Here is a 13,664-nt window from a genome sequence, read left to right as displayed (position 1 = left end):
AAATTCAGGGGGCAGGGGGAGGGTAGACTTTCAGCTTCACTATGGGGGGTGGGAGTAGAGACACAGACCATTGGTGGCACTTCTGAACTCAGTGCCTTAGACCACTCAACCATTCTGACACAGTGGCACTCCTAATATACAGCCCTATTAATTACTATCTTATAAATCACTATTTAATATAAGAGGGGAATATATATTGACTGTCTCAAACTTCTTGATGCACAGACCCCAGTTCTGAGTATATATTCCTTTAATCATTCAAGGCTTCAAATTGGTAACTTGACTGAATTTTAATTGTGGGCTTAAATTGTTAATGCATTTCTAATAGTGACTTTTTAAAAAATATATTAAATCACATATTTAGACCAGAGAGACTAGAAGCAACTAGCTTCTGTGTCACTATATTAAATAAAGCTATATGTAAATAGCATTAAATGACACAAATCATGGTGAGGTCTTTCTTATATGATACAGAAAATCTTAACAATGGGATTTTCAAAGTCAACCAATTTCCAAATAACTTGGTTATAATAACTATCTATTTCCTTCTTAAACCCTAAGACAGCAGGAACTCTTCCCATTCTCTATAAAATCCGTATTTCTCCCAGTCCTGGAACTTCTGGGGTGTGGCTCATTTTTCAGCAGGCTTCTTTCAACCCATACCAATTGATATGCATCTGCTGATCTCAACCTAATCAATGCAACCAGTACCACCTTAACATGTTTCACTTCAGACTGTGTCACAGACAAAAGGCCTGCAATGTCAACCCTTCAGTTCCAGTACTCTGGTGAGACCGTTCCTAGCTCATAGGACTCCTTAATTCCATTCCCCGTAGTACACTTCCTAACAAAGCCCCAACACCTAGATATGAAGTAGGGCCCAAGAGACAGAGCACATGTACACACATATCCATAATTTAGGGAAAACACCTTAAAGCAAAAGCACACAATAGTCTGCAGTGACCCAATAAGTGCAGCAAGTAGAAAGACCTAAAAATGACAACATAAAGTACTTATTCAAATAGTTGCTACTTAGACCTAGATACTCTCCTCACCTACTTCCTATTTCACTTCCCTCAATCACTACAAGGCTAACCTTGTCCCACAAAGTAAGGAATACAAAAGCTGGATAAGGGCATGAGACCAGCACACTTTGATGGCTCTTTTGCTTACTGCCAGGCCACTTCATCTCACGGTGCCCTAGTCAGGGAATTCTGGGATTCCCACACAGATATGATGAGCCTAGACATCTAATAGACCCCACTCCCCACTGTCACTGGTCTTTCCATCAGGAACAACATAATGGACACCCTTGTGGGCCCCTACAGGACACTGCCCTCAATGTGGATCAACAATGGTAGGGACTGCACCATTCTCAGAAAGGAGGTTGGGCCAAAATCCTCTATCACTTGAGGAAGATGGGTCCAGTAGTGGGTGCAGTCTAGAATGTTCCTAGCTATCTATGACCATAGAATGAGAACTCAGACCTATAGGGATGCAGAGGTTACATAGGCTCCTGCACTTAATATAGGCCCCATATTAAATCAATGAGATTTACAGTTAAAGGTATTTATATACTTTTCCCAGATTAGGGAGCTACTCTCTTTCCTGATCCAGCTTTATAGTCCTATTTACAGCTTTCACAGCATCTCCCCAGATAATAACTTTGGCTCACCTGCATGTTAGCTATTGGGCACAGCAAAAAAAAATTAGTAAATTTTATGGGCCCCTTGGCATATACCTAAAATAGACCTCCTTTTTCCAAAACGGACAACCCAAATTTCATCTGCTATAGTCATGCCTTTAGGTTCCAGATTATTAAACAATTTATTCTTCTTTACATCTTAATGCTTTTTCAGATACCAAGTTGCAGATGCTACCATGACGCCAACCAGACTTCCCCGGGCAGATGACCTCACCAATGTACCCTGGAACCCCATCTCTCCAGGGCCCTGCCCAACTAGGGAAAGATAGAAGCAAGCTGGGAGTATGGTTCGACCTTCCAATGTCCATGTCCAGTGTAGAAACAATTATAGAAGCCAGACCTTCCACCTTCTGCACCCCATAATGATCCTGGGTCCATACTCCCAGAGGTATAAAGAACAGGAAAACTACGATGAGAGGAATAAAGAATAGGAAAGTTTCCAGTGGAGGGATGGGATATGGAACTCTGGTGGTGGGAAATGTATGAAACTGTACCCCTCTTATTCTATGGTTTTGTCGATATTTTCTAATTTTATAAATAGACAAATTAAAAAAAAATTTTTTTTACAGAATTTTGGTATATACTCTCAGAGGGTTAAATGTTAGGGGAAGATGACTAGAGGGCTTTGAATTCCAACTCCAGAACCTAGAGAGAGGAGAGGGGACACTCAGAAGTAGTAGGTGTGACTCACAAAGGAAGAGAAGGCAGGACCACAGAATAAAATATGCAAATATGTATAAATATAGATACATAGAATTAATAATTAACTCATATCTGTGATCCTGGGAAAACTGCTAGTTTCCAACGAAGGGAATGGGGACGTGGAACTCTGGTGGTGGGAAAGGTGTATATTGAAGCATCCTTAAAATTTTGATAGTTGCATGATTCACTGCTTATGTGCCTAGAACGAGGACAAGAAGTCAATAGTAAACCATCCCTAGTACATCATGTCAGAAAGTTATCAGTCATATGCTTTATAACATGCCCATCTTTTACATTCTATAACGACACATCAGTTGCTACTCCTTCAATTGTTGGACAAATCTAGAATAGTTCACATTTTAAGTAAAACCAAATTCTAAAAGTCAATGCTTTAAAAGTAACACACACCCACAACAGCTGCAAACTGGAAATTTACTGAATTGCAAGTTCTTTCTTAAATAGCTTGTGAAGTATAATTCTCAGTTTAGATACCTATTTTAGATTTTTTCCAGGATTCAGCTGCAGTAGCACCATCTACTGATAATTTAAACTCAGTATATTTTACATAAATTCTTAATAATGGAACTATTAAATAATTAACTAGAAAACATCTAGAACATGTTGGGATTTTCAAAAATATAATACAGAAAACATTTAATGTTTTTGGCAGTTGGTGAGTCAAATGCCCTAAATGAAATTATGTATTTTAAGTATATACACATCTAGTTTTTGTAAATTGCCCCATCTCAAATTATGTTGAAACCCTCCCAATAAAATGGTAGTTGTAGGTGGGATCTTGAGGAGTTATTAGGTCATGAGGATAGAACTCTTTTAAATGGGATGATGCCCTTAATCAGGGACCCCAGTGACTCAGTAGTAGAACACAGGACTTGTAGGCACAAGGTCTCAAGTTTTATGCCCTACACTGCATATTTTGGTGCAGAATGGTGTTATGGTCTATTCCTCATTAAATATACCAATTTTAAAAATAAATAGGGGGCCAGGTGATGGTTTACCCAGTAGAGTGCACTTGTTACCACACACAAAGACCTCAGGTTCAAGCATTCACTCCCCACTTGCAGGTGGAAGTTTGACAGTGGAGCAGTACTGCAGGTATCTCCCCTCTGTCAAAAAAGAAGGGGGGTGGGTTGGGGGTTCTGGGAGCAGTAGAGCCATGAAGACAGCAAGCCCCAGTGACAACCTTGGTGACAAAAACCCCAGAGGGCTGTCTACACTCTTCCATCTGCCATGTGAGGTTATGAGGAAAGACAGCCTTCTGGAAACCAAGAAGCAGAGGATCTCATCAGTCACAGACTCTTGCCAGCACCTTGACCTTGGACTGCCCTGTCTCCAGAAGAGAAATAATTTTCTGCTTAAGTCACTTGTTCTAGGGTATTGTTATAGCAGCCTGAACTAAAACAAATCTATAGCTGTTTCCAGCATGCTGGCAATTCTCCACTTGTCCCCTACTCCCAGTCACATTCCCCAGCATACTACTGGGCTGTCGGGAAAGTCATGACTTATTTTTCTGTTTTACTACACATTGGCAGGAGATCACAGGACAGCAGGAAGACACTGCAGTTATTTATTCCCCTTGGCTCTTTCCTCACTTCTGTGCTAATTACAGCTTTGTCAATCTGTCCTCCTCCATACTTGCAGCTCTCACTGGACTCAGGGCAATAGCTGTATAACACTTCCTCTTTTAGTCAAGGGTTCTCAACAGTAGAGTGCCTATTCTTTGTTCCCTTAATGTTCACTGAATTCTTTCATGAAAGATTATTCAGCTGAGCCTAAGTATAATCCTGCTTCCTATCAAGGCCCTGAGAGATACAGAGAAGCTCTCTAAAAAAATCATCTTACAGACTGTAAAATTGATCATCCACTCAGCACTTTAATAAATAAAATATATATATGTAATGAAAGAGAAAGATCTGGATACAAAGATAAAAAAGTTTCTATGTTATCATCAGGAAAGTCATAGTAACAAACAAAGAGGTCTGAGGTTGACTGAAATTTATATGGGGAGCAATTCAGGATAACTACCTTAATGGTTATATATAATTTTATCTTTGTTATCAAATATGTAGACCTTTTGGGTAAAATTTAGCTAAGAGTCTCATCTAAATTACACCAGAAAACTGAGGTTTTTTTTTTTTTTAATATTTATTTCCTTTTTGTTGCCCTTGTTTTTATTGTTGTAGTATTACTGCTATTGATGTCATCGTTTCATCGTTGTTATGGATAGGACACAGAGAAATGGAGAGAGGAGGGGGAAGACAGAGGGGGAAAGAGAAAGATAGACACCTGCAGACCTGCTTCACCGCCTGTGAAGCAGGTCTGCAAATGTCTTTCCCCCTCTTGTCTTCCCCTCCTCTCTCCATTTCTCTGTCCTACCCAACAATGACATCAACAACAAAAAAGGGCAACAAAAGGGGAAAATAAATATAATTTTAAAAATTTTAAACAAAATCTAAGATCAATTACTTAATGTCTAAGTATATATTCTATTGTATTCTGTGGAATACACACAGAAAACAAGAACGCACGAGAGAAAGATAGACACAGAGGAGTAAAAAAATTCTCCCTTAATATAGCTTTTGTTTCTCTAAAGATCCACCGCATTCTCTCCTGTGGCTTCCAGAGTTCCTACACGGTAAATAAATTTTAAAATGACAATGGGGTGGGGGGCAGGCACAGTATACTGAGTTCAGAATACCTATTTGACTTCAAGCTATGCCATTTAGGTGAATGACTGAACAAATCACGAAACTCTTGCTTAGTTTCCTCACATACACTACCTATTTAAATCTGAAAAGCACTTCTATAAGTACCTGTCCCATATTAACAGCAGTTTAAGTGCTTGTTAAGGTGATGCTGTTTTAATATCACTTGTAAGTACCACAGATGGGACAGGTGTTAAAAGAGAATTCCCTTTCCATAGATAAAAAGTAACACTATCAGCAGGTGTAGAAATTATGACCATTACAAATAACCTATGTTCTATTGAGATTCACTTTCTGATACAAGTCTGATAGACTTTAAAATAAATGCAGTAGTGGTGAAGCAGGTGGATAGATCACTGGACTTTCAAAACATGAGGTTCTGAGTTTGAGCTCCACTGCATTGCATGTGCCAGAGTGATGCTGTTTTCTCACTTCTTATATCCATCTCTCATTAATAAGTCTAAATAAATAGATTGATTTTATATAACAAAAATATTTTCCAAGTAGAAAAAAATTAGGGTACCCAAGCCATTCTGGGAAAGGTTTATACATAGAAGTATTAATTTTATCCCACAAGAAATAATACCTTGGGAGTCGGGCTGTAGCGCAGCAGGTTAAGCGCAGGTGGCGCAAAGCACAAGGACCGGCATAAGGATCCCGGTTTGAACCCCAGCTCCCCACCTGCAGGGGAGTCGCTTCACAGGCGGTGAAGCAGGTCTGCAGGTGTCTAGTTTTCTCTCCTCCTCTCTGTCTTCCCCTCCTCTCTCCATTTCTCTCTGTCCTATCCAATGACGACAACAACAACAATAATTACAACAATAAAACAACAAGGGCAACAAAAGGGAATAAAATAAATATTTAAAAAAAAAGAAAAATAAATAATACCTTGACATTTTATTATTCAACACAACTGTTTAAAACTTATGAAGATCTGAAATGTTACCTTACTTGCAAGCTAATTAGTTAGCCTGTACTGGTCCATGGGTGTTGGCAGAAGACACAAACTGCATTGGGTCTGAGACAGAAGACTATTATTTACAGCAGTAGCAGTAGCCTGAGCATCAGCATTTTCTTGTGCCAGTTCCCTTACTACAAGGAAATGAGGAGAAAGTCAGGTGATACCCACATACTTGGGCTCCCTGAGTTTAGGAAGCTTTCTAAATAGACTTTCCTTCTTTCTTTTTTTTTGTTTTGCCTCCAGGTTTATCACTAAGGCTCAGCACCTGCACTACAAATCCACTGCTCCTATGGACATTTTCTAGTTTGTTTTTTAAATTTTTTTTATATGAGAGAAATTGAGAGGGGAGGAGTAGAGGGAGAGAGAATGTTAGACACCTGCAGATCTTCTTCACCACTTGTGAAGCTACCCCTGCAGGTGGAGAGCTGGGCACTCAAACCAGGATTCTTGTACTTCATAGTGTGTGCACTTAAGCCAGAGTGCCACTGCCCAGACCCCTAAGTGGCAGATTTTCTAAATGGTAGTTTGTGTGTCCTTTGCTCTCAAAGGGAAATACTGTACCTATCTTCCATGACTGTTGGCTATACAAACAACCTTGGAAAGTCTTCAAAGCATTCAATGTCTTTGCTTACAAAATGTATAGAAACAGAAAAGGTAATTTCCCATTAATTTCTACTCTTCATTTATAGACCATCTTAGCATTTGACAAATTTTCAGGAATATATATTCCATGGTTACTGATAACTCTGACTGAGGCAGGGACTAAATATGCACAACTCAGTTAATTAAAACTACAGACAACTCCCAAATGGTAAGATGAGGCCAATTTCAACCATGTCCCAGAGGTCTAAGCCCAACCAACTAAACAAATCCATAAACCACAATTCACCTTTAAAAATCAGATGGATCTGAACTTCCTATCCATGCAGTGTACCTACAAAAAAATAAAATAATCTCACAGTTGTTTTGCCATTTTTGAAACCAAAACAAGGGCAATAATATTAACTTGTCCCATAGCTTTATTCATTAACTTCTGAAAATATCAATTCTAGAGGTCGGAATACAACAAAATTCGCCCTTTTGTTCGACTTTTAATTCTATACGCCCCCCCGCCCCAGCTATGTTTTCTGCTGAATAAGAAATAAAACAACACATTTAGTGGTTTCAGATAACAATTTTATTATCTCACAGTTTCTGGGGCTCAGGAGCCTGGGAAAGACTTTGCTGTGTCCTCTTCAAGGCTGCAGGCAAGATGCTGGGATGGGCAGGGTGCTCATCTAGAGATGACTTAGGAGAGCTCTATTTCTAAGCTTGGGGTACTAGCAATAAGGAAATCTGACATAACACATTACAGGAGTCAAGTCAGTTGCAGTTTCACAGCCTATGGGTTACTAGCAAGTCACAAGTTCTATCCACACAGTCATGAAGGTCATGAGGAAGGGGCAGTGGGAAGGAATCCATTCTTGAATCTGCCTGCCAAGCCACAGCAGACACACTAAGGGCTACATCTAAGAAGCATAAGATCTGCACTGTCCAGTAGCCTCTAAAAGCTACATAGAAGAAAATCAAAAGGACACAAACATACTACAATATTAGCCTCTGTGGTAATGCAATTTTACAATAAAATAGTTATGTTTAACAGGAAACTTATTTCATACTCCTTGGGTTCTAAACTTATTAAAAAATAAGTAAGGTTGAAGTTTTAGCTCCGAAGTGTCAATATCCCATTACAAGTACTCTGTTCAGAATTAGAACCACTTTCTCTTTAAAGCAGGAATCAAAGCCTCAAATATCTCTAGTGGTAAAGCAAAAACGTATAAAACAGAGACAAGATGTTCCCTTTGACCTTACTTTAGTTTAGCTCATCCAAGTCCATGACTTTGGCCCTGTCCTTCTCAGGTCTGCAAAGTACAGTTTCTGTTAAGAATCCTGCTAAGTCAGTGGACTTGCCTGATACCTGATCACCTTGGCTTGTCCTCAGCAAAAATGCCCCCTTCTCCTATTGTCTCCTCTCATTTCATTTCCCACTCATGAACACACATACACACACACACACACACACACACACACACACACACACACACACACCCTTTCTCACTGTGCATGCTTAGGCTATATGTCCTATATATCCTGAGGATTTATATAAATATTATATGAACAGCATATTCAGAACTGAGCCCAACTCTGCACTGAGGCCTTTTCTCCTCTATCGCAGGGGCAGGAAGCCTTTTTCTGCCAGAGCCACTCAGATACTTCACAAGCCATACAAATCAACTTAAAAATTAGCACTTTCATGTTGCTATGATGAAAGCTCCTACATCCACTGAATTTCGAGTACCCCATGAGGTTGCCTTGGTAAGACCATATTGAACTATTTCACTACATACTGCTGCTCTATCGTAAAAGTATCTGAATAGCAGCTGGGAGGTAGTACAGTGGATACAGTGTTGGATTGTCAAACATGAGGTTCAGAGCTCAATACCGGGTATAGCACACGCAAGAGTGAAGCTTTGGATTTTGTTTTCTCTCACACACATTAATAAATAATACAATTTTCCAAAAGCTTCTCAATCAAATCTATTTTGATCACATTAAAGAAAATTTGGCTCACATTAAGGAGAATTTGGCCTGACTGGGGTTGTCTTTCACAGTCTATGTGCTTAAATTTTTGTTTAAAAAGTAGAGAGAGCATGTTGAGCTGTGTGAACCCAGGTCTCACATTGCTAGATCATCTATATTTTTTATGGGAAAACAACTAGTCATTAAATAATTTAAAACATTTTTTCAACTCCAAATAAAACAAGTCAGACTGGGTAACCTGGCAGAGCCATCAGTTTTTAACCACTGTTTTAAGATGCCTATCTTTTCTACTATAGTTCATTTATGATATTAACTTTTCAGTTCTGACTCTACAAAAGGTACTCTTAATTTCTTGGTTCCCTATGTTTAGGGAACTAACTATAGTCCGTATATCTGGCCACATACAAGGATAAATACCCAAGAAAAAATGACTTAAGTTCCAAGAATCTCTCCTCTCCAAACATTCTTTGCTGTCTCTCTTCCCTCACTTACTGTCATAAAGAAAGTTATGATTTCCTTAATTTTACTTCTTTTTAAAATTTTTTTTTCATATTTTCCCTTTTGTTGCCTTTGTTGTTTTCATTGTTGTTGTAGTTATTATTTAACGTAAAACTGTGCTATTCTTATTATGCTATCTTAATTGTGTTATTGTTGAAATTTTGAGTGTTCTGTTTCTAACCCCATTTTACACCTAAGCCCTTAATTTTTAACTGTAAAATTATGCATAGCATTAATTTTTTTTGAGTACATGTGCATCAACGCAGAATTCAATGTAACCTTTATTAAGAGCTCCAGTTCATAAGGATTGCACCAATTAGAGACCACTGTTAGGCTGTTGGAAAAGTCACAATTTTTACAAGAATTATTTGAAACCAACACCAACATTCATTTTTTCCTTAAACTGGCTTAAAGCATACTAATAAAATTATTCTCAAATAAAAGTTCTTGAAATATCCAGAAAATGATCTAAATTACATTAATCTGTGAATAGGACAAATTTGTAAGGACCAGGCAGTGACACACCTTATAGAGAGCACATGTCAAAATATGCAAGGGCCCATGTTCAAGTCACTAGTTTCCACCTACAGGGAAGAAGCTTTGCAAGCAGTGAAGCAACGCTGCAGCTATGTCTATCTCCCTCTTTCTATCTCCCCCTCCTATGTTTCTATTTATTTAAAAATAAATATATGATATGAATTTTTTTGTATTTTGTTTTATTTATTGTGTATGTGTGTGTTTTAAATACCAGAGCACTCCTCAGCTCTGGTTTGTGGTGGTGCAGGGAATTGAACCTAGGACTTTGGAGCCTCAGGCATGAAAGTCTTTTGAAATAACTATTACCCTATCTACTCCTGCCCGATAAGAATTTTTAAAATAAAAATATTTAATAGTATTGTTTTCAAATAAACATAGTAATTTCAATCATGATACTCAATTTTAATTTAGAGATGCTTATCTCCTGGTCAAAATGGAAAAATAACATTTCAATGTTTTTAATCTCAAAAGTGACAAAAACTGCTAAAAAATATTTTGATTACCATATTTTTAAATTATCTCTTTTGCTTAAATTTTTAAAAGCAATTTCCTTGACAAATTTTGGTTATACATGAAATTTTGGTTATACTGGATACCAATCAATTTTAATTTTATTAACTAAAACCAAACAAAACCATGTTCCAATAAGTATTCATCAGCAAACTAGATTATGGGAGTATGTTTTTCATGTTTCAAAATACACAAATCAGCACAAAAAATACATGCAAAAGCTGGACAAAGACTAAAATAAAACAGAATTGTGCTGCTTGTGTCACATTAAGCTTTTTTTTTCTCTTTCAAACATATGAAAGCCATTAAAAGAACTACCCCTTATTTTAATGGATTAAGCAATAACATTAATTTGATATACAATTTAAATGTATCTCAGTCCCAGGTACTATGAATATTTTTTTTCTATTTTAGATACATATGTAACTCAATCCAAAAAGAATCTACTAGCCAAACTACCCCCACATGTAAATTAAATTTGGCAATCATAAGAATGAAGTGCTTTTGATGTCCCAATATTAAAATATTCCACAAAGGTCTAATAGAATCCAAGTTGGTTTTAAACAAAAAGCAACCCGGCTACACACACACACACACACACACACACACACACACACACACACACCCTCTAGAACCACAGCACTAAACCCTCTAGAACCACAGCACTGATATTCACTATGGAGTAGTCACACACACCCCCAATCCAACACTTAGAGGAGTATTTGGGGGGGGGAATAGCATGACACATCAAAAAGGCCCTGCAAAAGTAGTAACTATCTCTGCTTACAAAAAAAAAAAAAACCATAAAATGTATCTATCTTATATTTGATATGCCTTTTTCTTTAAATCATGTTTCTTTAAGTAAAGTTCAAGAAAAGTAAAAACAAATATATTTATCTTTAGAATTGCTTTATATAACTTCATAAATTAGATACATGTAACATGTGACTGATACACAAGAAGTGTTCATTAAAGAAAAAAATCAACCTTTCCTTGAGTTAATGATTAACAATATCAGTAATTTATAAGTAAACAATATATATGACATTTTACTAGGACAAATATTTATGATGTTAAAAAATGCCATTGCTGATTTTGCACCTTATCTGGAATATTAGAAAGAAAAAGGTATTTTTTAACCAGAACCAGCAATGGAAACTAGGTTCCAAGTTCTCTAATATCTAACATCACAAGTAACCTACTTAATAAACAAAACAGATACAGGGTAATAAGTAGTCCATCATCTCCATCTTTACTATCAGATCAACAAAGCCATGTGTACTAGTTTGCACTGATGTTACAAGAACACTAAGGGCAATAAAACTTCATAGGTGGTGGAACCTAGCTCCCTTAGTGTGAAGCAATATATAAATGTACTATACACCTAGTGCTACAATTATTTCCCCCACATACCAAAAGCACCAATGACAGTGAAAACTATTAAATGAAAGCACTTCTACGCAGAGTGCAGACATTCTGATGAAATCAAACATAAAAGTTTGAGATTTTACTAATGGAAATAAAATAGCCCCTACAACTTCTCACAAATGTATAGTTATGACCATGTGCTGGAAATTATGTTCCCAAGTTTTAGTACCACAGTAATTTAAGCCACCTATAGCTCCTTTCTCTTCTAAGCTACCTGAGGGTAATTTCTTTCTTTTTTTTTTTAATATTTATTTTATTTATTCCCTTTTGTTGCCCTTGTTGTTTTATTGTTGTAGTTATTATTGTTGTTGTCGTTGTTGGATAGGACAGAGAGAAATGGAGAGAGGAGGGGAAGACAGAGAGGAGGAGAGAAAGATAGACACCTGCAGACCTGCTTCACCACCTGTGAAGCGACTCCCCTGCAGGTGGGGAGCCGGGGTTCGAACTGGGATCCTTATGCCGATCCTTGTGCTTTGCGCCACCTGCGCTTAACCCGCTACACTACAGCCCGACTCCCCCTGAGGGTAATTTCAACATGACAGTAAGTTATTCAGGTTGAATAGTAGAAATATTTCAAGCACAGGATTCCTGCAAGGATTATGTATTTACACTAGCACTTTAATTTATAAAGAAAGAGGCCCACAGACATTCAAAGAACTGCCTAAGGCCACGTATCTACCTATTGTAATCTTTTGACAAAACAGAAGTCTGCTTGCAAATCCAGTTCTCTGTAATTCCAGAGCCACAAATTTCTACTTCATAAAAACTAGACAGGTGGTGGCACACCTAGTTGAGTGCACAAGTTACAATGCACAGGGACCCAGGTTCAAGTCCCCAGTCCCCAGCTGCAGGGGGAAAGCTTTGTGAGCAGTAAAGCAGGGCTGCAAGTCTCTCTTTCCTTCTCTATCACCCCCTTCCCTCTCAATTTCTGGCTGTCTCTATCCAATAAATAAATAAAGATAATAATTTTTTTTTTAAAAACTAGAACTACAGTAAACACCTACAATGCAACTTAGTTCTTATTCTTCAACCAAAAGTATCATCACCACCTAACAGTTTTAATAAAAAATGGTTACAAAATGATAGATTTTACAAATTAACAAAATAATTTTGTCACATGCCACTCACTATTTGTAGAAGTACACTTGAAATTATGCCTCTACTGTAAGTACCAAATGAATTTACCTGTACTCTTGATTATACCAGCTTCATTAGAATGTTATCATTCCATCTTTAAACTAGAGAACATCAGATACAGGGTACTTATAAAACTTTTCTCTGAGGGAAGGTTAAATTTTCAAAAGTCTATAGGTAGATTTTTGCTGTTGGTTCTAGAGGAAATAATCATATCATCTGACCATTTCAATACATTCCCTTAACTATTTAGCATATTAAACAGCCAACAGATATACATAATTAATGACAAAACATTCTTAACTATGTATAACTTTAAGCTAAGAAGTTATATAAGTATCTTGCAGATAAACTTCATATTACATAACAAAAATTACAATTATGTATCCTATTTTGTTAAGTCATCAACTAAATGAAAGCTACTTAATCTGAAAGTGTACATTACCAAAACTTGCATGTGTTTATAACTTAACCCTGGTTATAAATCATACTCAGACTAATTCCAATTTGGTTGTGAATTTGATGAAAATAAGTAACAAAAGTGTTTTATTTATTTATTTATTTATTTATTTTTTACCAGAATACAGCTCAGCTCTAGGGCAAACGCTAGAAGAAGAAGCTCAACTCTGGTTTATGGTGGTGTCAGATACTAAACCTGGAACCCTTGATGCCTCAGACAAGAAATAATTTAGCATAATAATGACCCTATCTCCCTAGACCCCCAATTAAAGTTTTTAAGAGAAACAGCTGTCCTTCTCTTCTTCTTTAGTGACTTCAATCTCTTAACAGATTATGACTGTGTAATCTCAAGTAATGAAGTCTTTTAAAATCAACATGTCAAAATATATACACGCAAAAACAAAGCCTTATAATTTTCAATACATTTCAA

At 37.1% G+C, this 13,664-nt stretch overlaps 1 long non-coding RNA gene across 1 annotated transcript; it reads right to left on the bottom strand.

The window, feature by feature from the left end:
- Positions 1-11,105: 11,105 nt before the first annotated feature.
- On the bottom strand, positions 11,106-13,402 carry LOC132538939 (uncharacterized). Its single transcript, XR_009550264.1, has 2 exons — positions 12,177-13,402; positions 11,106-11,872 (listed from the first exon to the last, which is right to left on the bottom strand). It is a non-coding gene; the product is annotated as an uncharacterized LOC132538939 (long non-coding RNA).
- Between the last annotated feature and the right edge of the window lie 262 nt (positions 13,403-13,664).

Source organism: Erinaceus europaeus, chromosome 6 (genome assembly GCF_950295315.1).
Source record: "Erinaceus europaeus chromosome 6, mEriEur2.1, whole genome shotgun sequence".
Classification (NCBI taxonomy): domain Eukaryota; kingdom Metazoa; phylum Chordata; class Mammalia; order Eulipotyphla; family Erinaceidae; genus Erinaceus; species Erinaceus europaeus.
Note: the sequence above shows the minus strand (reverse complement) of the source record. Positions and strands in the feature narration are given on the sequence as shown.